The sequence below is a fragment of the Ictalurus punctatus genome, unplaced genomic scaffold (assembly GCF_001660625.3).
Source record: "Ictalurus punctatus breed USDA103 unplaced genomic scaffold, Coco_2.0 Super-Scaffold_100056, whole genome shotgun sequence".
NCBI lineage: Eukaryota > Metazoa > Chordata > Actinopteri > Siluriformes > Ictaluridae > Ictalurus > Ictalurus punctatus.
In genome coordinates, this window is record NW_026521088.1 from 391,481 (window position 1) to 417,856 (window position 26,376).

Below are 26,376 nucleotides of genomic sequence, written 5' to 3' on the forward strand. Positions count from 1 at the left end.
TATCATTAGAAATCAGACGATCAGATTAAAGCCATGGCTTCTTTACCTGCCGAAGCTGTAAAACTTTCAATAAACCAGTCAATAGATCAGCTGGATAAATGTAGATTTTTATTTACTGATGAGATGTATTGATGGTGTTGAAAGATTATTTGAAGATTTTTATTGATATTGAACAATCATTCAGTTCAATATTGAAAAAACTTGATAAATAGTTGATTAAATAAATGTGGTGTAATGTACTGAGTCAAATATGAAAACTACAAATAAACAACATCTATTTATATCTGTGTATAATTAAAAACCTCTCTCAATACAAGAAATTCATATCCTAAATGTTGCAAGTGATTAACCTGATCATTTTATTCAGCTGTTTAATTATTACTTTCTAAATAATAAACAAATGAATGTTCTGGATTCATGAGGAATGTTTATATTTTGTGTCCAAACTCAAAAGTTTAAACAAAGTGTATATTTATGATAATAAAGCACAAAGAACGTGAAACCTCAACACGTCTACAATCATCGATGAATTAAATATTAATTTAAAAAATTAAATTAAACAAGAGTAAGATGAAGTATATTTTTAATTAAAATGTAATTAGGAGCACTTTTAAAGTGGATTTGATTTAAAATAATGGTAAAGCTGGTTTTTTTTTATGTATTTGTATATCTTATCCTCTATCGTGTTTAAGAAGAAGAGAATAATGAAGCTTTTTATGAAATAATATTTGGGTTTATTTTATTTTATTTTCTCCTCAAAGATTCAAATTTACGTCAACGGCCGTTACGTTGGTGACGTCACCACGAGCGCGAGAAGTCGAAGGTAGGAGCAGAAAGCGGTGTTAGTGTTAGTTCTGGCCCGTTTGGACCCAAACTAAAGTGAGTTTATTCGGTTCTGTGTAACCGAACCCGTTCTGTTTTTTTGCTGTATTGTGTGTATGTGTGTAGTTAACGGTGTTAACACCTGTGTTTCAGGTGTATCAGTATGAAGCAGGCGGTGACGGCGCACTGATTGACCGGTTCACTAATGACCGAATCACCGAGGAACCGACCAAAGATAACTCACACCCGCACGAAGAAGAACAAGAGGAGGAGAAGTGAGAAATAACATTTTAAAACTTTTTTTATTCACTCTGGTTCAGTATTAATGTTAATATTATACAAATATACTAGCGGTGCTAGCTTTTGAGGAGGCAGTCCAGTCCACGCATGCGCAGTGTAATTAATGAGCAAGCTATTCGAATTGTGATTAGCAAATAGGTCGATGTTATTTTTGATTCTATTTAAAACGATGAATTCACTCTGTCAATAACTGCCCAGTCTGAGAATACTGCATGATTTACTTTTATAAGTGGACGTGGCAGAACGACATTTAGCTTCACTGGCTAATTAGAGCTCTTTTACTAGTTTAATGGCTGAGTCATCCGGCTTCGCGCATGCGCAGTGTGGGTTAAGGCGCTATAGTTCTCTTCTTTTGAATTATTATTATTATTATTATTATTATTATTATTATTATTATTATTATTATTGAGACCATTTGGGGTGAATTTGGAGCATGTGGGGGGTTCGAGTGACCCCAGAATGACCTATAAATATTCTTTTAATATCTCCAGAACTGAAGCAGCACAAACGAATATTTTTACGGCACAAACCAGCACAAACTATTCTGCCGATGTTTTGTGTTGGTGGGGGGGCCAACTTCACGCAGGTTGTGTGTGTGTGTGCGCGTGTGTGTGCGCGTGTGTGTGCGCGTGTGTGTGTGTGTGTGTGTGTGTGTGTGTGCTCTTCAAATATCCAGATGTTCGATGGTCAAGTGTGTAGTGTACAGATAGAGTGCACAATTTAAGAAATAGGAACCAGTCAGAGAGAGGACATCGAAATAAGAACAGAAAGCACTGACCAAATAAGGAAATAGATTAAACTGGTACACGGCGTATGGGAGGCAGGAGATTGTGACAGTTATGTTGAATTATAACGTGTTGGATTATAGAAATAAATAAAGTGGTACTGATGTGTGTGTGCGTGTTTTTAGGATGAGCTGGAGTGGGGCAAAGAGAACTGCATTCAGATCAAACGGATACAAGAGGTTATGACTCTCACTCACTCACTCACTCGCACACATCTATACACACACTTCTCGACACAGATCCCTAACTATCATTTCTGGTGTGTGTGTGTTAGAGGTGGCCGAGTTGTTTGAGGATCTAAAGAATTGAGTGTCACAATTCAACATGCACATCAGCGAAACTTTTCCCTCTGACTACACCAGCACGCACGCACAGAAATTCATAGTGCAGGTAACACACACACACACACACACACACACGAGTAGAGCAGGTGTAGTTTAACAGCATATGTGTATAAAGAGGCTTTTTTCTTCAGGTCAAAATATATACAGCAGGGGTGCCCAATATGTCGATCGCGATCGACTGGTCGATCGCAAAGGAAGTGCAGGTAGATCGCTAGTTGACGTAGTTAGTTGACGTACAGGGCAGCCAGTCTGAGATCTCGTCTTTTCTCTCACCACACGTGTGCGATCAAGCGCGCCAGTGCTAAAGGCTAGCAAGCGAAATCGTGGGGAGAGGACATTTTTCAGTCTTTTAAAGAATTCATTGACAAAACCCAGCTCCAGTGTGCAAATTGATATCAGTCAATGGTTGAGCAGTGCAAATGGATTCATTGCCAAGTGCAGGGAAGACGATGCTTTCCCTGACTTCTTTAACTACCACTGTGTTGTGGATAAAAAATGTCATAAAATAAACATAAGGGAGACCTAGCATCCAGCAAAAGGGAGAAGAAGAAAAAAACGGGCACCTAGACACATAGAAGCGGGATTAGGCGGACATTGACGGAATGGAATTACACTTTAAAGATCTTTAAGAGCAGTAGTAGTCAAAAAAAGCCAAAAAGAGGTATACGAGCTGAGCTGAGGAGTGCTAATACACACACACACACGCTCGTACAGTCAAGGGCGGGCAAGTAGACACAACATACATACACACACATGAATAACTTTAATAAAATCTTATAGTAATAGAGAAACTCTATTAAAAACAGAATAGTAGGATATGCAGGACAGTAGAACTGTAATGATATTAAGAAGTTGGAAGTACAGTAAACCGCTTTTCAAGTAGTATAAATATATATAAAATAAGAAATATAGTGCAAATATGAAAATAAATTATAAACTAGAAATACAGGAAAATGTAAACTTACTCATGACTCAAATGGTGAGGGTTCTTGGCTCGCAAGGAAGGCCTTAATTTTAAGAAAGAACCATGAGGAACCAGTTATAAGGGTGGCTGGGTCAAACTGCCCCCCCCCAGAGATAATGATAAGACCAAGGTCCCTCCTGGTTGTTTAGTCGTCTTGTCTACGTCATTTTATTTACCTAGGTAATTGAGAATCCTGGTTTCTGACCACCTAAGGTAAATGAGAATCCTGGTTTCTGATTCTCTATGTAATTCAAAACGCTGGGTTTTTATTTTCTGGGTTATTAGAAATGCCTGGGTTCTGATTCTATGTGTAAGTGAAATAGGCCTTTTCTGGAAACATATGGGTTATCTAGTGTGTAAATACAGTATAAATACTGGAGCTTAAGCTCAGGGTAGGGGGATCACTTCTGAGAATTCTCATCGGTGTGGATCTCGTGTGGTGGAATGGAACAATAAAGCTGGACCCTTGCTTCTTCTCACTCACGGCTGGTGCATTTTTTCCATCTCCAACTGGTCTCAGAGGTAGATGTGAGTATTTATTGGCTTTTAAGTTGAGTTTTAAATGTTTTTGGGTAATAGGCTAAATTTGAGCCAACAACTGCATAATACACCAACAAGCCTTATGCACAAGAATGCTAAACGTGAAAGAGATCATGGATGTTGAAACAAAGATCGCCTGTTCTATACGTGCTAGTTCACTTCAAAGACGGCTGTTCCGTGCGCATCTGGAGAAGGCAGACTACGTGCAAACAGCTCATGCTACACACTGACGTGTGGACGGCTTAGTAGGTGTAAATTCCTGCAGAGATTTCGAGAGCTCTGTCCGGAGATAAGCGAGTTTCTTTTTGCTGTTAAACATGCAGAATACACCCAGGTCAATGATGATCAGTGGTTGCTGGATTTTTTTAACCGAGCATTTTTAACCGATCTGACAAACCTTAATTTGGAGCTGCAAGGAAAAGACAAAAATTAAAGGCAGTTAATGCCTTTAAACGGAAAATGCAACTTCTGTTTTCAAAGCTGCAGCACCATGTTTTTGGGAACTTCCAAAACCTCCCGTCAGATCTGGAGACGCAGCGGAAGGCTTGTGCGCAGTTTAACATTGCACGCTACACGGAGCAGATTGACAGCTGTCGGTCAGAGTTTGACAGACGCTTTCAAGACTTTGCTTTATTGGAGGCATTCGCCACATTCATGTGCTACCCGTTTAGGGACAATGTTGAGGTTGATTCACTCGCATCGAAAATTGCAGCGCTGTTTCACCTGAACTCGTCTGAAGTGGAGGATGAGATTTTTTGAAACTACAGACTGACATTCAGCTGAAGTCCAGGGCTCATGGACAGTTCTGGAACTTACTCACAGGGGAAAAGTACCCAAACATGAGGAAATGTGCCACCTCCTTGACTGCATTATTTGGCTCTACTTATTTATGTGAGTCAGCCTTTTCCCTCATGAAGATCATTAAGTCCAAATACCGTTCCACAATGACTGATCATCATTTGGAGGCCTGCTTGAGGCTGGCTACCAGCAGCTACTGTCCGGACTATGCAACCCTGGCTGATTCTATTCAGTGCACGTCGTCAGAGTAAGGTAATGACCAAAAATGTACTGAATTGTAGCGTCCCATAAGGGTTCATGCAGTTATGCAAGGTACATGAACATATATTGTATGTATGTGTATGTGTGTGTGTATATATATATATATATATATATATATATATATATAAGTATACGCAGTATATAAATAAATATGTTTAGCATTTTTAGTGTAGGTAGATCTCTTTGACTGGTCATGTTAAAAGTAGCTCGCAAGTCAAAATAGTGTGGGCACCCCTGATGTACAGTAAATATAAATATTAGTCATAATTCGCAGCCTTAGAAGCACAAGCATCCAAAGTAAAATTGCAAATGCAGAGTTTAAAATTGTCACCATGACAAAGTCCAAGAAGTGTAACTTACTCCTGCAGAAAATAAATAATAATTATTATTAAGTATCAGTGATGTTTCCGTTGTTCAGGTGGTGATTGCAGGCGCATTTTATCCGAACTGCTTCCTCCAGGGAGCTGTGGACGAGGAGCTCGCCTCCAAGGAACTCTATGGAAACGACCCCAGGACCACCATAGTGGTATTCAGTCAGCTTCCATTTAACTAGGGGATTATTATTATTATTATTATTATTATTATTATTATTATTATTAATAATATTTCTCTCTCTCCCTCCCTCTCTCTCTCTCTCAGGTGTGTAATCTCCCTCCATTTGCATTCCTCTACTATAAACAGCTCCAGTCTCTCTTCAGACACTGTGATTAAATCAAATCCATCTCCTTTGACAGCTCCAGGTGTGTGTGACACCACTGTGTGTGTGTGTGTGTGTGTGTGTGTGTGTGTGTGTGTGTGTGTGTGTGTGTGTGTGTGTGTGTGTGTTTAATTGTGATTTTCTATAAACATGTATTGTGGGTCTGTGTGTATCAGGGCCTATGTAGAGTTCTACCGCTCGTCAATGAGAGGTTCTGGCGTTCTCCCAGAGGTCTCTCTGTCTCTCCTCCTCACGCAGCAGAGACTTCCTCTCCATGTCAACGTTTAACCTGCTGGAGAGGTGGAGACTTGGGCAGGGGGGTAGTGTATCTCACACCTCAGATATACACGGTACACACACACACACACACTGCAGCGAGCATCATCAGATGAGTCATGGTTACATTTTAAGTGAGAGTAGTCATGTGACCACATCCCCTAGACAGTGTGATGTTTAGATGATGTTCTGTACATTAGTGCTGTTCTGTTACAGGTCTCTCTCTCTGTGTCTCTCTCACTCACTGTGTGTGTGTGTGTGTGTGTCTCTCTCTCAGGGTGAATGTGGATTTTCAGAATCAGTCAGTGAGCCCTGTCGGGGTTCTGAGCAGCTCCATTGAGTTGGAGAATCTTCCGTCTAACCCTGTCTTTATCGTCAATATCACTGAGGTGTCTGTTCCGCCTCTTTCACTTTCAGTGCACAAATAAAAAAGAAGCAGTGGCTCCTGTGTGCGTGCGTGCGTGCGTGCGTGCGTGCGTGCGTGCGTGCGTGCGCGCGCGCTAACAGGAGGTCCAGGTGCAGCCTTTGGATATTGATGAAGATTTACTGCCCCTGCAAGACCTTCCTCAACTGCGTAGTCTGGAGCAAAGGATGCAACAGAGCCCAGATTACAAGCAAAATCTGGTGAGAGTTTTTTTCCTTTTTGTTAACAACTACTTGCACAATTACACAGCTACTGAGCGCATTTCTGTTTTCTCAAGGTGACACACTCGTACTCAAAGCACAACACTGAACACCACTTTGATATGAGGGAACAGTTATGACCTACTCTTTAGTAGAGATGGAAAACACACAGGGCAGGGTAACTGCAGGAGTAGTGAGAAGCACTGACACAGTTGACGAGGCAATACATGCTTATTAATTATTTGTTTTTATACTAGTGTATATTATTTTTTAAATCGGTTTCAGGTAAACTGGTTGGCGCTTATTGACGGGGTGTATGTGCGTGACTGCACCTGGCGCATATTGAAGAGGGTGATTGCTAACTCCCTGGAAAAGAATGTCAATTGGAGGGGAGTCAATGGAAAGACTTCACTGTCCGCTCTCCAACTCGGAGAGGTCGTGATTGGTAAGTATATCTGTTTACATACAGAATTAGCTGTCTCTCTCAGATGATATGTAAGGGGTAATCCACGGCTAGATGTGCATTAAACGATTTTAATGCATGATGTGGAGGAAAAGAACCACTCGTTCAAATCGTTTAATGCACACCTAGCCATGGATTACCCGCCTATACCATGGTCTTTCCACAATTAATAACGTTAAAGCTGTCATTGGTTTAGAAGTGCAAACTTTGATTAGAAGTTTAAAATAAACTTTGGGAGGTCCCACTTCGGCTCTAATTGGCTATTTATATTTCTCTGGTTTACTTTATTTAAATGGTTAGTAGTCATATGGATCCCAGCAAAGCTGGGACAGGCACGCCTTTAAGATTTATTAGTTGGAACGTCAGAGGTATGGGTAATCCTGTCAAGACATCTAAGGATTTTATACATTTGAAACATTTAAACTTCAATATAGTATTTTTACAGGAGACGCACCTACGTCTTAAAGTATTAAAGATCATCAAAGGTTACTCTGCCCTTGGGTGAGTCAAGTCTTCCACTCGAACTTTAATTCGAAAGCAAGAGGGGTCGCTATTTTAATTGACAAAAGGTCACAGTTTTCCTCCACTAACGTTGTTGCTGATGTGAACGGTAGATATATTATAGTTGCTGGTACTCTGATGCAAAGACAGGTGTTGTTGGTAAATGTACACGCTCCAAACTTTGATGATGTGGAATTTGCTAATAGATTGTTGAGCAATCTCCCTTTTTAAATACTCACCTGTAGATTTTCGGGGGAGATTTAAACTGTGTAATTCACCAAAACTTGGATCGGTCTAATCCCCGTACTCTGAATCAATCTGCTATGTCTAAAACATTTTCCGATTTTATGGGTCAGAACGGTCTCGTTGATCCCTGGAGATCCCGTAACTCTGCTCTTAAAAAGTTTTCTTTCTTCTCCCAGGTGCTATCCTATTGAAATCCTATTCGAGGATTGATTATTTTTTATAGACAGCACTCTTGATTCTTGTGTAGTTTCTTCTGACTATTTGGGTATTGTAATTTCTGACCATGCGATCATGAATTAGATATTCATCTTTCTATTTATAAACGTAGCCCACCGCCTTGGAGATTTAATTCTCTTCTTTTAGCAGACAGTGAATTCTGTGAGTTCATTTCTACTTCTATGGATGACTTTCTTTTCTTCAGTCAGAATGACTCCACCTCTTATTCATTGTTATGGGAGACTCTTAAATCCTATATCAGAGGGCAGATTATTTCTTACTCCACTCTCTGTAATTAAAAGCGCACTGCTAGGGTTAATGAACTTACATCTGCGATCAGTAGTCTCGATCAAAGATGTACGTTGAACCCCTCTCCAGAACTTCTTAAACAGCGAATCGACTTACAGGCAGAATTCAATCTTATTTCGACTAAAGAGGCGGAACGCTTGTTGTTACGTACTCGTGGTTCATATTATGAACATGGCGACGAGCCGAGTCGTTTACTGGCACGTCAGCTACGGCGACAGGGCGCTTCCCGTCTCATACCTAGTGTTAAAAACACTCATAATATCGTCACAACAGAGCCCATGGAAATTAATGCTACTTTTAAATGGTTTTACTCTTCACCTTATAAATCTGAATTTCCTGCAGACGATACTAAAGTGAATGCATTTCTTCAAGACCTTTGTAACCCTGTTAGTGATTCGAATACTGCCATGCAACTGGACTCCCCACTCTCTTCAAGAAATTTGAATTCAGTTCAAACTATGCAGTGTAACAAAGCTCCTGGCCCGGACGGGTTTCCAGTTGAATTTTTTAAAATGTTTATTGGAAAATTAGCTCCATTGCTTTTATCTGTGTTCAACGAATCCTTGGAATGTGTCTTTGCCTCTGACTCTGACACAAGCCACGATAGCTCTGCTTCTTAAGGAGGGTAAGGATCCAAGCTCCTGTGGTTCTTATAGGCCGCTGTCTCTGCTTAATGCAGATGTAAAGGTGTTGGTGAAAGTAATGGCATCTCGTTTAGAGGACATTATCCCTTATATTATATGTGAAGAGCAGAAGGGTTTTATAAAGGGACGTCAGATGTTTTTCAATACCCGTACGCTCTTTAATATAATTTATTCAAAGCATTCGGCAGTGCTTCCTGAGATTGTGATTTCATTAGATGCTGAAAAAGCATTTGATAGGGTTGAGTGGGAGTATTTGTTTGCAGTCTGAGGAAGTTCTGATTTGGGGATAAGTTTATTTCTTGGATTCGCCTCCTTTACTCAAGCCAGGGTTCAGACAAACGATACTTATTCTGATTATTTTACTCGGACGAGGGTCTCGTCAAGGTTGTCCTTTATCGACTCTGCTTTTTGCTGTCGCTATCGAACCTCTGTCTATCGCATTAAGATCTTCTCCCTTGTTTAAAGGAATAGTTCGATACGGTGTAGAATACAAATTGTCGCTATATGCTGATGATTTGTTATTGTATGTAACCGATCCTGTTGCCTCTATGCCTGCTGTCTTGGCTGTTCTGGAGTCCTTCGGTGTTGTCTCTGGTTATAAATTAAACTTGGATAAAAGCGACTGTTTTCCTGTCAATACTGCAGCATTTTCTCTCCAACAGTCAGATTTACCGTTTCGATTTAGTCAGTCAGGGTTTAGGACTTGCATTACCCAATTTTCAATTCTATTACTGGGCTGCGCACATCCATAAACTCTGCTACTGGGTTAAATCTCCTGGATCTTCTTGGTCTAAATTGGAACTATTGTCGTGTAGGGAATCCTCTTCACCTGCTTTACTTTACTCCTCTTTACCTACAAAACTCTCCCTATATACTGATAATCTAGTTGTCCTCAACACTTATGACTTGGTATCAGTTTAGACGGCGCTTTAAATTTGTAGGTGCATCCTCTTTGTGTCCTTTAGTCAACAACCATCTATTTCCTCCATCGTGTTTGGACTCCACATTCTCAGTGTGGGATGACAAGGGTATTAAACAAGATAGAAATTTGTATTCCGATGGTGTGTTTGATAGCTTTGCCAATCTGGCATCCACTTATGACCTCCCTGTGACGCATTTTTTTTCGGTATTTTCAAATTCGGAATTTCGTTTCTAGATGTTTTCCTGATTTCCCCTCTGTGCCTCCTGAACAGGCTTGGGAAAGCTTGTTTTCAAACAATCCACATCAGAGAGGAATGATGGAGCAGAAGGGCTTGCATGTGCCTTTACTAAATTCAATAACTTGACTTTTGATAGGTCACTTATGCACATACTTGCTCACTAAAATGGCGGGTGCTTGTGTCTTCTTGTTCAGCTTCTTCTTTGTCGGTTGACAGTGTTGTACTTGAGCGCCATCAAGTGGTACTTTTATGTAGCTTCACCGGCTCCGGGCACGTAAACAAAAGTGTGAATCTCATTGGGCGGCCGGTTTCTGCTGCTTTTCCGCCACATGTTTTATGCCCGAGTGTGAAAACTCATTGACAGCGACAGGGGGCGTTCAACAGACCGTTTTGAACCGTCCCCGTGTGAACAGGGCTTTAGGTGTTCATTGTGTGCATTGTAGTGTGTTGTTCCTGCCGTGGAAATTAGACAACACTCTCAGACTCGTCCTCTGAAGGTAAAAAGGTTTATTACAGAAAGATGGTTAATACAGGATAGAATAAAGCAGGACAGAATAATGAGAGCGCTCTGAAGCCCTTGTACTAAACCACTACTATAGATATGAAACTCGGAGCATGACATCATTCTGTGTACCGATAAGAAGCAGTTTGAGGCAGTTCAAACAGGCTTTGTTTTAGGATCTTAGATGATGTTTAGACGAGCCTAGAACAGAAGAACATGTTTGTGTCTCTGTAAGCAGATAAACATTCTGTACTGATCTCAGTGACATCACATGGCCTTCTGAGTGGTTATCCTCACATGAGAATGAAACAGAACAAGAACAAAACTATTTCAAAGTAAAAATGAATAATTTCCCTCACAGTGTAATGAACAGAATCTGTTGTTTGTTAATAACTGGAATCTGTTCTGGGAGCGTCCTAGGTTGTTTCGTCCTGATGGCCTGCACCCCAGCAGCCTCGGAGCGGAACTGCTGTCTGACAACATCTCCAAGACGCTACACTCCAAGTGACTGTCTACCGTAAGCACATCATCTACAATAACAACGTTCATCATAAGCAATGTTCAATTAATAGTCCAACACCTGTAGTACATTCTATAGAGACTGTGTCTGTTCCCCGAGCTGTACAAATACATAGACAATTTCAGAATGTTTGTTTTAGTAACCTAATTAACCTAAAATTAGATCATACTGAATGCACATCCAGCACCTTTAATCTGAATAGGACTATTAAACATTAGATCTCTTGCGTCTAAGGCTCTTATTGTTAACGACATCATTACTGATCAGGAATGTAATTTAATGTGTTTAACGGAAACTTGGATTAAACCAAACGAGTACCTAGCATTAAATGAAGCTAGTCCTCCTGGATACAGTTATGTACATCAGCGTCGTTCAACTGGGAGAGGACGAGGTGTTGGACTCATCCATAGTCAAAATCTAGTCGTCACACACAAACCTTGTCATAAATTTAATTCTTTTGAAATTCTTTATACCAGCATAACTTATGTAGCCACAAAAAATAAGTCAATTCCTCTAATTATTATTTACAGGCCCCCAGGGCCATATACTGAATTTCTTAGTGAATTTGCAGACTGTATCTCAAACCTGGTTGTGTCTGTAGATAAAGCATTAATCGTCTGAGACTTTAATATTCACTTTGATATCCAGAAGACCCTCTGAGAACAGCGGTTGTGTCCATCTTAGATTCAGTAGGGATTAATCAGAACGTAATCGGACCTACTCATAATGGTGGTCACACTCTTGACCTCATACGTACGGATTAAATATAGAAAATATTGTAAAACTTCCACAGTCTGAAGTTGTCTCCGATCATTCTTATCTCGTTCATAATACGTATGGATCGTATTTCCACCTCGCCACCGCATAAAATGTACTTTCACACCAGCTACTGCACCGAGCTTCATCAATAACCTCGCCCAGACATCAGTTAGATTTGGATCACCGTCTGATCCGATAGAACTCGATCAGGCGACCGAATCAACGCTCCGCTACACGCTAGATCAGAGGTGCCCAAACTAGGGCCTGCGGGCAAAACTTGGCCCTTCACAGGAAAAAGTTTGGGCACCTCTGCGCTAGATAGATTAGAAAATGTTGTTGGCATTAAGGGAACGGTCCTCTCCTGGCTCAGGTCTTATCAGACCGATCGTTATCAGTGTTGGAGAAGATTTTTGATAGAAATAAAACACATGGGCAATAAAATATGGAGCATGAGAATTTATTGAGAATAAGGGAAAGAACAGAGTCACACTCTCTTCCTTATAGACAATGTCTCTTAAAAGTTAACTACAGCAGGCGTAGGGCCTGACCAAAAAGAGGAAGTGCAGCACACAGCACACACACCCAAGAGCATGAACACACACACACACACCCAGAGTAATCAGAATAACAACGTAATTTCTAATGATTATTTTACTAAATCATACAGTACATATGCTAATAACAATGCAGAAAAAGCACACAGGTGATAAATGTCCTCACTCAAATACATTTATAATCTGAGTAATAACCCGAAGTATAAAGAACTGCAATGGGTATTAACTGCATTACCTTGAACAAACATCTTCAAATACCACACAATGCTTAGTATAATGTGTTGCAAATAGAGCTGCAACAACTAATCCATAATAGTTGATGAAAATCGATAATGAAAATCGTTGACTGCACAGCCCTCCTCCCGGAACGGTCATCGACGCCGAAGTCACGTGACCCGAGTGGTGTATTCAGGCATAGTTCATCGTTCTTTTTCTCTTTCTCTGGCGGTCTTTCTGATCGCAGCTTCAGGTTGCGTTCGGTGTGTTTTAAACGCTGACGGCTTGATTTGTCAGGTACGACTTCTTCATCGTGAGTCAAAGTGCACTTCAGCAGCGTGGCCCCCGCTCACTACACACACACACCTGTGTTCATACAAGCCCACTTTCTACACAACCCCGGATCATGCTGATTGATGATGTAAGGATTGAGGATGTGGTCATTTTCTTTAATCGCACGTCTATCATTAGAGAATCCGCATCGTGTGATCAAAAACGGAGAACGCGTGTTAATTTGTTAACCATTAAAACCAGTACCATTATTGGTTCTTAATGGTATCCACTAGACACAACATGCCACCAAAGCAACAGATTACCAGTAGACCTACAGGGACATTACAGATTCTATGAGGGTTTCTGTTGTGATTGTTTTTTTCAGCAGGGAAATTCCTATTTCCATTTTGGGAATAAATCTGAACAAAGTGTAACCAAATAATGAGCTAATAAAATTATTTATATGTAATTTGCATTCAGTCTCTCACTCTGGCAACAATGAGAAGCTGTGTTTTTCTTTGTTTATTTTACTTTTTTTTTTTTAAACTGTACAATATCTGGAGGGAAATACTAAAATAGTTTTATTTGATTTAAATGTATTAATATTTGACATCATTGCCTACTGGATTTCCTTTTTTATTTTAGTAATAAATCATAGCAAACTGTGACTAAATTCATAATGAACTAATTAATGCATAGAAGAAAAAAAAAAAACATGTTTCAAATTGCACTCGATTGTTCAATCTGGTAACAATGAGAAGCTTTTATTAGTATTTATATAAACTTCTTGGGGGGGGTACTAGAAAATAAATGTATTAGATTTAAATTGGTTAATAATTACATTGTGGATTCCTTTTTTTGCGCCTTTAACCAACAGTTGAATAATTTAATAATAAAAGTGCAACATATCTGAAATGAATATAAAATATTATTTATTTGTTTACTTGTTTGTTTAAACAAAAACAACTAACAACAGTTCCCCTCCCTCCTCACCATAAGTCAATGGTGCAACAAGGTATCTGGACTAGATGACCTATCTGGCCTTTGATTAGGCCTACTGCATCTTCTGATGGAGATGTACAACGAAGTGCGTGAGTTTAAGTCTTTTAAACTCACGCACTTCGTTTTACATCTCCATCAGTGTTCCTGTAGTTGTTGGCAGCTCAGCGGGCGAGACGTGTGGCTCTGATCGCTCGGATCAATAGTCTAAGGCTGGAAGTTCAGTGCATAGGGTAAGTCAACACCTGTTTCAGTGTTTATTTACAGTCACAGTGTTTAACTCACACTTCACGTGCAGAAGAAGGAGGACAGGGTAAAGGAAATGCGCCATACCGTGGCGTAGGGCACGGCCAACAGGCTGCAGCTCCAGACCCGGCGGTAGGGATGCACAATTCAGCTAATTAAAACTTGTCTATTTTTTTTTTTTAACTACGTTCAACCACTCTGCTAACGATTCATCGGTGACTCGATCACTTGAGTTTTATTTTACTGTGTTTTATATTGTTTGGGGAGAGTGTGTGTTCTGTCCATGGATAACGGTTTAGATGTACAACGAAGTGCGTGAGTTTAAAAGACCTGTGCTCCTGTAGGTGTTGAGAGCTCAGTGAAAAAAAAGCATGATGTTTGAATGTGTACATATGAGTAGAATATTTGTTTTGTGAAATAAATGAAAACAAATGTTGATTACGGTTTTAGGGAGGCTGGTTTGCCTTTGAATAAAAAGTTTAGGAGGTAAAGCGTTTTTCTAAAAAAAGAATTGCATGTATTTCCTTCTAAACATAAGCCTTTAGGATGTAAAAATGGTTAAAAGAGCTGTTTAAAAAGGATAACCCATATTACATGACTTCTAAGCAAAGATCCTTTATGAGGTAAAAATGTTAGTGTTGGCTAAAAGAATCGCCGTATTGTTTAAACTAGAAGATAGGTTTTCGCAAGATGTCTTCCATTCGCTTGTTTCACATCATATGAAAAAACTAAACTTAACTCCATGTATTTTTTGTATTATCATTTTGGTGGAAAAATTTTTTAGACATCATGGCTGGAAATGCACAGCAGGGCAACCAACAGGCTGTACCACAAGACATGGCGGCGAGACGAGCGTCCCTGCAGACTTTAATTGATGATGCATTGCAGGAGCTTCAGAACGTTGTGTAAGTGCACAATTTGTAGTCAACACCTGTTTATCAGTGTTTATTTACAGTCACCGTGTTTAACCTCACGCTTCCTACCTCGTTAGGCAGATCATGTCTGAGGTCAAGGCACTCATCACTCAGATAACAGATATGTTAAAGTAACGTCTGAACTTATTCACTCTTATTCTCTGTCTCTCTCTCTCTCTACATTCATTATGAACCGGTTTCACTGACTGTGTTTAACGTGCAGGCTGTGTCCTTGGAGCATGTGACTTCTATTTCGTCTGTGTTTTCAGAAGGAGGTGGAAGAGAGGTGTTGTTTTTTTGTTGTTGTTGTAGTTATTGTTGTTTTTGTTAAATAAAAGGTTTCTTTAAACAACCAACACCTGCCTGACTGTACGAGTTATTTACATGAACGTCTTGCTATTAGGGATGTGAAAGTGATATCATCTTTTTGTACAGAGCATAATGGAACTGAGGCATCAGGAATCCCAAATCTAGTAATGAATGGGCAAGGATTTAAATCTACTCTGAGAATAGTGGACATGACAGTAAAGAAACCAGTCCAAAAACCATGGAGATCAGGGCAGAAGAAAAACATATGGCCAAGATGACAGGGAGAGCCATGGCATTTATCACACTTGTCCTCTACTTCTGGATATATTGCAGAAAGTCTCGACTTGGACAAATGGACTCTGTGTAAAACTTTGAACTGGATGAGTCCAAGACGAGCACAGGAAGTGGTAGACTGTATCCTACCTATAGCACGTTCCCAACACGCTTCACTTATCTGTACTCCTAACTCCATTTCCCACGCATTCTTAATTTTGGTACTCGCCTCACTACCTAACGCCAGAATGAAATCATAAATCTTAGATATCATTCCTCTCTGATGTGGATTGAACCCACTCAAGACTGTCAAATGCTTTTTCAGCGTCTAAAGAAATCCCAATCTCAGCCGAATGCTTTGAATAAATTATATTAAAGAGCGTACGGGTATTGAAAAACAACTAATATCCCTTTATAAAACCGGTTTGCTCTTCAGATATAAGGGATAACGTTCTCTAAACGAGATGCCATTACTTTCACCAACACCTTTACATCTGCATTAAGCAGAGACAGCGGTCTATAAGAACCACAGGAGGACGGATCCTTACCCTCCTTAAGAAGGAGAGCTGTAGTGGCTTGTGTCAGAGCTGGAGGCAAAGACCCACATTCCAACGATTCGTTGAACACATAAAAGCAATGGAGATAATTTTCCAATAGATGCTTTAAACAATTCAATTGGAACCCGTCCGGGCCAGGAGCTTTGTTACACTGCATAGTTTTAACTGAATTTCACATTTCTTCAAGAGGGAGTGGGGAGTCCAGTTGCATGGCAGTATTCGAATCAATAACAGGGGTACAAAGGTCTTGAAGAACTGCTTTCACTTTAGTATCGTCTGCAGGAAATTCAGATTTATAAGGTGAAGAGTAAAACCATTTAAAAGTAGCATTAATTTCCATGGGCTCTGTAGTGACAATATTATAAGTGTGTGCGTGCTAATCTTAAACAAACCTGTGCGTGTGCTGCGACGGGAAATACCGGTTTAAAGCGTGTTCGCGTTAAAGTCTTGCTGAAGGTGTTAAATATGTCACAGAGCCACACTCACGAGCGTCATAAACCGGTTTAAAAAAATAATAATAATTTCTGTTCCTTTGGTGAAAACTTTCAGAGCGTTTTAAATCTATACCAGCCTTTTGTAAATGTATAAAAAAGTATATAATCCGTATATGTAAAATATTTAAATAAATAAAAAAGCAGTGCTCATGTTTTTACAGGAGGTGACATTTTGTAGGAAAACGTGAATAGTGAACGCGCCTCTGGGACGTGCACTGTAGGGTTGACAAAAGGCCAAAAACGCTTTAACAACAAGTTTCAGCTCCAGTTAAAGGAAAGTGCTGGACTCAAGTAGTGTTTTTCCCCCTACAACGATTCCTAGATAACCGGTTTAGAGTGCAAGTAAAATATACTAACTTGTTGATTTGATCACATCACATTCCACAACACTGATTAAACCTGAGGTTCTGATTCTCACAGGGGCCTCTGTTACTGACTGTTTAATACTGTCTCAGTTCTGAGATTCATTTAATGTTCAGTCGAAGTGAATAAGTTTCATATTTAGTGTAAAATATTCGTGTAATCCACCTGTTTCTAAATTACATTATATAGCACATCTATCATGTGCACACTGAAAATTCAAGTCCCAGATGTTTCTAAAACTACACACAACCGTGTGTATATATGTATGTATGTATGTATGTATGTATATGTGTGTGTGTGTGTGTGTGTGTGTATATATATATATATATATATATATATATATATATATATATATATATATATATATATATATATATATATATATATATATATATAGGGAATCACACACACACACCTCTACTGCATCCTCCAGGAAACACGTGAAGGAAACCTCACCTTTCCCGGCTTCTAATACACTCATTCATCTGCTTTAAATATACTTTTTTTCTACACATCCTCAATTCACAGCACCTGTTAATTCTTTATTTCCTTTTTTCTACATCACTCACTCTCTCTCTTAAACTCTCTCTCTCTCTCTCTCTCTCTCTCTACACTAAACTAATTATACACAACCTCAGCTCACCCTTAAGATAGAACCGTTAAGTAAAATTTTCCTTCAGTCATCAGAACAATACATTAACTCTGACGTGTTTGACTGATAGCATTTCGCTTCCGTTCTTGCGGTTTTGTAAACATAGAGCATACGGACGCTCTGATCGCAGGCTTGATCTCGTATAGCTCGTATCTTTAACCCTGAAATTACATGGTTTTAAGCTAAATTAAGCTATTTAGATCGTCAACACTGTACGAAACATTCCCAATAAAATCTTGGACAAATTCTGTAACAAATTCATGCGCGTTCTCCGTTTTTGATCACACGATGCGGATTCTCTAATGATAGACGTGCGATTAAAGAAAATGACCACATCCTCGATCCTTACATCATCAATCAGCATGATCTGGGGTTGTGTAGAAAGCGGGCTTGTATGAACACGTGTGTGTGTGTGTGGCTTTCACCTGCCAGTTGTAATACATGTGGCAGAGTTTGTAGGTGAGTCTCTGCTTGTGGTCTGGTTTGAGGACACTGCTGTCATACACCACGTTGTAGTGAGCGGGGGCCACACTGCTGAAGCACACTTTGTGACTCACGATGAAGTCGTACCTGACAAATCAAGCCATCAGCTTTATAACGCCCCGAACGCAACCTGAAGCTGTGATCAGAAAGACCACCAGAGAAAGAGAAAAAGATCTATGAACTATGCCTGAACACAGCACTCGGGTCACGTGACTTTGGCGTCGATGACCGTTCCCGGAGGAGGGTCGCTCAGTCTGGCGTTGAGGAGAGCGAAGAATCTGGAAGAGATGCGTTTCTTCACCACCAACACGGTCAGTTTGGGCCTGTACACAGAAACACTGATGGCTGAGAGAAAACCCAAAAAGTCAAATCTGTTTTATGGAGATGTGTCGAGTCTCATGCGTAATCTTCACCCATGGCCTTGATGGACTGCGTGAACTGAGGCACTTCGTAGTCGACTACGCTCAGCAGCACGCCGTCGCCCACGCCATCTCGGTACACCACGATGCGTGACGGCAAACATTCGTTGTATTTGAAGTAGGCCTTCAGCGCAGCTGAGGAAAAGAAATCAAAACAAAAAGCCATGTCTTAATGCGCTTCTTAACTGAAGCGACAATTCTAAAATCGCTCACTTTTTCTCCCACGTTCCGTCAGACTGCAGTGTGAGTATTTCATCCTGAGTGTAAAGTCGGTGTAACGAGGTCATTTATGAGCATGATGTTCCTCCCAGACTGCATTTAGCATACAGAGCACATAGCATACAGAGCATGGCCCAGACCCTTTATGAGGCGGATGAAGGTGGCGGTAGCAGCGAGGAAAACAACGTTCAGAGGATTCAAGACTAAAAGATTGTGATTCTGTCCTTCAACTGGAAGGAAATGGAAATACAGAGAAGAGTGTGTGAGATTAAGAGAACCAGCTCAGGCCTTAGTAAAGAATCCTGAGATGCAGGAAGTAGTGTTAAAAGTCTCTGAAATTTCCCACCACTGAGCTGAAAAACTCTTGTTGGATTCATAATCTTTACTGATCGTTTGTAGTGGTAACAATATGCAGATATACGAGGGATTAAAAAATATCAACAAATAAAGAAACCATGAGCGTGCTGCTATATGTAGAAAGATTATCAACCAACGACAGGATGGTGCAATGTGACGCACCACGAAGCTAAACAGGTCTTCCTGATGCTTTTTATTCCTTATACCACAGCAATTTGACAAACATTTTATTCATTAAAAGAACGATATTGTGCTTTTTCTCTCTCCTAAAGTTAAACCACAAAGGGTAAACGATAAACCACAAAGGGTAATGCCCTCTCTTCTGAAGACTGGTGGAAAAGTTCAAATCTAAAATCTAGTTCATTAAACACAAGCCTTCTTAAAGCTGTTTACAGAGTCCACACAAGTCATGCTTTAAGTACCTGGACATGCCCGGGTTGAGGCTGGCCACCAGTGCACCGATGGATCTCTTTCCTGTGGCACTGTCGTGGTAGCAGTCGATACCAACATCATCAGGTGCTTCAACTGAAAGAGCAGGAGAAGTCACTAAAACAATGTTTTAATAGAATAACATCAGGGTTAGGAGGTGCCACTGTTGATCAGTTACAAGATCAGATATCCTTTTAAGTGATGATTTTGGTTGTAGTTGAAATCACAATGCCGGATATATTTCAGTTACTTGAAAAACTCCCAGTGCTTGAAGAACAGAACCGTACCGGGATCTCGACGCTCCACAGCTCTCCTTCCATCTTGCAGTTCACCTGCAAGGAGATCTTTGTGGCTATGGTCATGAGGGTCTGAGGTCTGCTGAGGGTGCGAGCCACCACACACTGGCTTGGAGTGGGACAGTCCGCACACAGGTACTTCTTCACGCAATCATATTTATCCTTACGGTTGGCTAACAGGATCACAACCACCTTACACACATGATTTAAAGTGAGTGATTCAGAACAAGAAGTAATGGTAATCTGTAGACTGAGGCTGTTAATCTGAAATTATCTTATGCCATATGCTTAGACCCATAAAAGGATATACTGTGACAAAAATCACATAGAAGCAGTTGCACTGCACTGCGTGTGTCACATCACAAAAGGTGAAACGACTTTAACAAAGAAAATCAAACAACAATATCCGTAAACATTCAATTTAATAAATAAATAAATAAATAAAAACAGTTTCATTTAACTTATTTACTAGAAGTGTCATGATCCTAGCTTTTATTTTCCTTAATCGAAAGCTTGAGTAACAGCCGATACCCATCCGATATTGTTTTCTTTAAGATCTACAACGCTCATTATTTTAACTGAAGCACTCGGTTTACCATTAAACTTTCATACAGAAACCCATACATAAAGTATGAATATAACGAATTCAATCCTAGTGAAAGAACAGTCACGTCTCTTACATGCATCAGTTATATGATTTGATTTCTGTTATCTCTGATAGCCTGATCCACCGTTTTTTTGCTGCTATCAGGTCCTGGATCAGTGCCATGTAGGGATGCATGATTATGGCCAAAATGATAATCCCGATAATTTAGATTAATACTGAGATCTCGATTATCACGATTATTCAGTGATTTTAGTGATAACATATTTTATTGCACTTTCACATTTATTAAGTTTTCTCATGCCACAATACAACACACAAGTAGGCATGAGAAAACTTGAGCTGGTCAATTATGACAGAATTTCGGAACATAGTGTGAGCCATGACACATTAATTTACCTTCTGATAAACTAAATCTAATATTTTCAGTTCATTTTACAGACTGTATGCACAAAACAACCGTTAACCTGTTCACCTCGTAAACAAATAAAATACACCTTCAATGTTCAGTGTTTGAAGTCTGCTCCTCTTAAATATATTTAAAACTACACTATTAGACATTTCCACTCTCCTGGTTCTGGGCTGGAGTCAGTTCTCGAACCGCTCTGTGTGTATTGTGTAGATATCTGAATAATCTCATATAGGATGTGATTGAGTGAGTTCATTTACCCGTCAGATGCAGAGCGCTTTAGTTTAATGGTGTTCATTAGGGATGCTCCGATCAGGATTTTTACAGATGATACGATCCAGATACCAATCTTTTTTTATTTAAACTTTAATCAGGAAGTCTATCATAAACAGTTAAATGTAAGCTCTCTGCTCATGGACACTGTTAACTGAATTAAAATAATAGCAATGATACTGTTGGTTAATTGATAAATAAACAAACATAAAATATTTATTTTTAGATATCTTAAAAACAATAGAGTCCTAATTAAAAGTAGACTAACACAAAATCCATATTGTGGAAAAGTGATCCATATTAGGAAAAAGGATAATAGCTTTCAATGAAATAGCGAACTAAGCTTAATGTCAAATTGATATTAAATGCAACCCATAGTAATTAAACATTATTTCATTTCATTTATATTTAATGAAGTTATATATATATATATATATATATATATATATATATATATATATATATATATATATATATATATATATATATATATATATCTCCAACCATCCAACCTGGAGCCTGTCCCAGGGAGCATCGGGCACAAGGTGGGGTACACCCTGGACTGTCCATTGCAGGGCACAATCACATACACACTCACACATCCATTCATACACTACGGACACTTTAGACACGCCAATCAGCCTACCATGCATGTCTTTGGACTGGGGGAGGAAACCAGAGTACCCGGAGGAAACTCCCGCAGCAAGGGGAGCACATGCAAACTCCACAAACACAGGGCCACTGGGACTTGAGCCCGACCCTGACGGTGTGAGGAAAACGTGCTAACCACTAAGCCACCGTGTGCCCCCATATGTATGTATGTATGTATGTATGTATGTATGTATGTATGTATGTATGTATATGTATATATATATATATATATATATATATATATATATATATATATATATATAATATATATATATATAAAATGATTTATTTATAACTAAGCACATTTTCTTTCTTTACATTTTAGTAGTTTTATTTTTGTTTATCAGTTTTAGATCGGTTCCCCAGTACAGTGTCCATGTCTGCTGATAATATTTTGGGGGGATTAAATTAAAACATGGAAACTGGAGTTGACTTTTCTAGTGATATCTGGCAACCGTGAGTTTAAATGAAGTGAATTAGAGTTAGTGAAGGAGAGCGGCAGTGCACTGTATGTTTACAGACGGAACAGTTGTTACTCTTGATTATGATTGGTGAGGAATTTTTTAATAAAGAAGTTTGAATTAAACCCACCTTATAGCGTGTTAATGTCATGATTTCTCCTCACGCAAAGCACTGGAGCTCGAAGCGAACGTGGCAGCTCGAGGGCTAAAATGCTAACTCCGTTTCTGGGTTTTGGCACTACAAAATGACGTCATCCCTGCGCTTCCCTATGGTGATTGGCTATAAGTGTAGGGAGCACTTGATTTGATCTGCAGCTGAGTTTTCTATTAGTGGAGGACGAACTTTTAACGTTAATATTGCAGTCGATCATGTTCATTTAATCGTCGGCCGTCAAAATCGTAATCGCGATCGATATTCCATTAATTGTGCAGCACTAGTGCCATCTATATTATTTTCCCATAGTAATGTGGGTTTTTTCTTCTACCCCCCCCCCTTTATTTTATTTATTTTTAAATCAAAGTCCTTTCAATCATATCACATTCAAGCAGTTATCTAATCAGCCAATCATGTGCCAGCAGCACATTGCATAAAATCATGCAGTTACAGGTCAAGAGCTTCAGTTAATGTGTACATCAAACAACCACGGCATGGTTACTGGTACCAAATGGGCTGGTTTGAGTATTTCAGGAATAAGGCGTTTCCATCCACACACATTGGTTGCTCTCTCCATGTTTTTTGCACCATTCTTAGTAAACTCTACAGACTGTTCTGTGTGAAAAGCCCAGGAGATCAGCAATTTCTGAAATACTCAAACCAGCCCATCTGATACAAACAACCATGCCACAGTAAAGGTCACAGAGTCACAATTTTCACCCATTGTGATGCTTGACGTGAACGGTAACTTTTTATGCATTGACGTGAACGTTAACTCAGGTTCTTTTTATGCATCGTGCCGCTGCCCCATGATTGAATAACTACATGAATGTGAGGGTGTTTCTAATAAAATGGACAGCGAGTGCATTACTTATTCAGTCAAATAATGAATATAATGGTCATCACATGTACGTTTTTTTCTAAGCAATACAATACATTTTCTATACCTTAACCCCGAAAAAGTATGGATACTAACCTGAACATTTTCAGCATAGTAAAATACTTTAATATTTGAATCCTAAACAAGCTACATGGTCACACTTTATTCTACCCAGTGTGTGAGACCCACCATCTGAACCTGTTGCACCGCTCTCTGCTGCAGAGCTCTCAGCAGAGCCTCCTGTCGATCATCGTACTCCATCCTGCACACAGAAAAAAAATGAAGTGAGGGAGAATAAAAAGTGTTAATGCTGCAATTAAGACATGATCCTTGCTCAACATGGCTCTGGTTCAAATAAAACACTACGCACAGTAACCACTGCCTTCCGCTATGAATGAAAGAAAAGCTGTCGAGAAGCTCTTCATTTTAGAGCGTGCAGTTCGGAAAACACGTTTATTTGCCGAGATCATTGAAACGTTTGTACCTAACTGATGGACTGCAGCTGAATACGGACAATATTAGAGCAAAGTTCTGCACTACCTAATTGACGAGGACCGCTTTAATAATTTGAAATTAACAGTGCTACACACTAGCGTCCCTTTCATGAAGCTCACGAGGAGTGAATTTTAAAAGGAGCCCAGGACGCAGTAATGGCACAGGCTACAATTTATTTCTAAACACTGGTCAAGTGTGTTAGCTCACATTCCCGGCCTCTGAAGGTGGATGCCCACGGGCACTTTGTTGAGGGTCTGCAGCAGTGAGTGAGCGACGTCAGCGTTATGGCGCGTATGGGACAGCAGCCAGATCTCCAGAGGCATGCTGGTCATCAGAGGAAGACCTCGCGTCTCTTTAGACCAATCCGCGTCACATGGGTTGTACTCGTACTGCGCGCGCACACACACACACACACACACAAACTCTACTCAGCAAGAGTGCGACACGTGTCGTGTACAGTTATGTTCTCTGTGTTCTGTGGTCCACCTTACTGCTCTCGCTCCCTGTAGGATCCTCTCAGCAGGAAGAACTCTTCCAGTCAGATTCAGCAGCTCGTTCTCAAAGCTTAGACCCCATGTGCTGAGTGTAGTCTGAACACTGGCATTCCTGGAAGAGATTCACTGAAAAATTCAGCAGTGTAAATTGGTATAACGTTCATTTCAAACATTTAATCGTACACCTTCAGATCAAAAGGCTTTTAAGATCATGAAAAACATTCTAGTCGCGTGTCCACAAACTTTTGATCGGTAGTGTATATCTATCATTAAACTTAAGAATGATATAATCAGAAAAACCATCACGCTATATGTTCAGCCTCGTGTTGCCCGGGATAGTCTCTGTAAAGTAAATACACATCCCTTATATGCATGCTACAAATGTTTCTTTTGTAAAATTTGTCTCTGGCTTGCACGTTAAGGATAAATTTCTAAATGTAAAGAATGTATAAGTTTCTGTAAAGCTGCTCTGTGACATCGTACGCTGTTAAACGCGCTATTCAGACAAAAGCAGAATTGAATTAATAATGCAGTCGCTTTTATCCAGTACCTGCTCATGTTGTTGATGAATCTGTTGAGGCGGTTCTCCCACTGTTCTGGGGTCAGTCTGGTGTGAGTGGAAAGGTCCTTCATGATGTTAAAAGTCGTGCGCATCTTATCAGTCAGACCTGAGCAAGTTACAACAATTAGTGCGATAAGAAGCAGACAATGATTAAGCGCTGTGTTTCTCCCGCTCTGTGAGGGAGACCTGTGAGGTAGCAGAACTCCGGGATGAGTAAGACAGGTCCTGGTGGAGGAGCTCCAGCAGGACCCAACCTCCTAACGTGACTGACCAGCAGAACCTGGTTCCTATCAGTGATCTGCAGATCATATTCCTAAAAAATATATATTATATCCCACAAAGAAATTAAGATGGGAACAAAGTCAGCAGTGAAATGAGGCTCCTTTAATACTGTTTAAAAAGCATCTCAGGGAAATTCCTCAAGATATCAAGTGAGAAATGCCAAGAATACATTTCTGGAAAAAGGGCATCTACTTTGAAGATCCTAAAAATTAAAAATTCATATCCTAAATTATTTTGATCTATTTTGGATGTATTTTTTTCGGGGGGTGAATAAAGAATGAATGTGTCTTTAACGTTTGACGGTAGTGTATGTTTCCAATGCAAGTGCTATAGTATAGGTGTGCTGGGTTATATCTTATATAGGTCTATTAGGTTATACACGTGTCTATATGCAGTGGTTGTAAGTAAATATACAAGAACTGTGGCTGAATATCTAGTATATAGTTATTTATCTCTTTATTTTCCTTTGTTTTCGTAGTATTGTTTTGGTATTATTATTATTATTTTTCCATTTTATTAGATTTTTTCTGCCAATCGACTGCCCACACTCCAGTCCAGTAGGTGGCGGTAATGCATCTTTAGCATTAAAACAAAAACGAAGAGAACTATAGCGCCTTAACCCACACTGCGCATGCGCGAAGCCGGATGACTCAGCCATTAAACTAGTAAAAGAGCGCTAATTAGCCAGTGAAGCTACATGTCGTTCAGCCACGTCCACTTATAAAAGTAAATCATGTAATATTCTCAGACTGGGCAGTTATTGACAGAGTGAATTCATCGTTTTAAATAGAATCAAAAATAACATCGACCTATCTGCTAATCTCATTTCGATTAGCTTGCTCATTAATGACACTGCGCATGCGTGAACTTGACTGCCTCCTCAAAAGCTAGCACCGCTAGCATATTTGTATAATATTAACATTAATATTGAACCACAGGACTGAATAAAAAAGTTATAAAATGTTATTTCTCACTTCTTCTCGTCTTGTTGTTGTTCTCCGTGCGGGTGCGAGTTATCTTTGGTCGGTTCCTCGGTGATTCGGTCATTAGTGAACCGAGAGTGAATCAGTGCGCCGTCACCGCCTGCTTCATACTGATACACCTGAAACACAGGTGTTAACACCGTTAACTACACACATACAGAACAGAACGGGTTCGGTTACACAGAACCGAATAAACTCACTTTGGTTTGGGTCCAAACGGGCCAGAACTAACACTAACATCAACACTGCTTTGTGCTCTTCACTTCGACTTCTCGCGCTCGCGGTGACGTCACCAACGTAACGGACGTTGACGTAAATGTGAGTCTGTGAGGAGAAAATAAAAC

At 39.8% G+C, this 26,376-nt stretch overlaps 1 long non-coding RNA gene and 1 pseudogene across 8 annotated transcripts; one reads left to right on the forward strand and one right to left on the reverse strand.

The window, feature by feature from the left end:
* The first annotated feature begins 780 nt into the window (after window positions 1-780).
* Window positions 781-19,861, forward strand: LOC128630417 (uncharacterized). 8 transcript variants are annotated; one of them, XR_008394699.1, is made up of 12 exons: window positions 781-879; window positions 976-1,097; window positions 2,033-2,086; window positions 2,182-2,297; window positions 5,233-5,340; window positions 5,454-5,554; window positions 5,688-5,861; window positions 6,065-6,161; window positions 6,295-6,411; window positions 6,697-6,856; window positions 10,873-10,969; window positions 19,735-19,861. It is a non-coding gene; the product is annotated as an uncharacterized LOC128630417 (long non-coding RNA). The 8 variants fall into 8 exon arrangements; XR_008394704.1 differs by lacking the exon at window positions 19,735-19,861 and adding an exon at window positions 13,927-15,236; XR_008394703.1 differs by lacking the exon at window positions 19,735-19,861 and adding an exon at window positions 13,774-13,872.
* LOC128630382 (piwi-like protein 1) lies at window positions 18,174-26,349 on the reverse strand (annotated as a pseudogene).
* Between the last annotated feature and the right edge of the window lie 27 nt (window positions 26,350-26,376).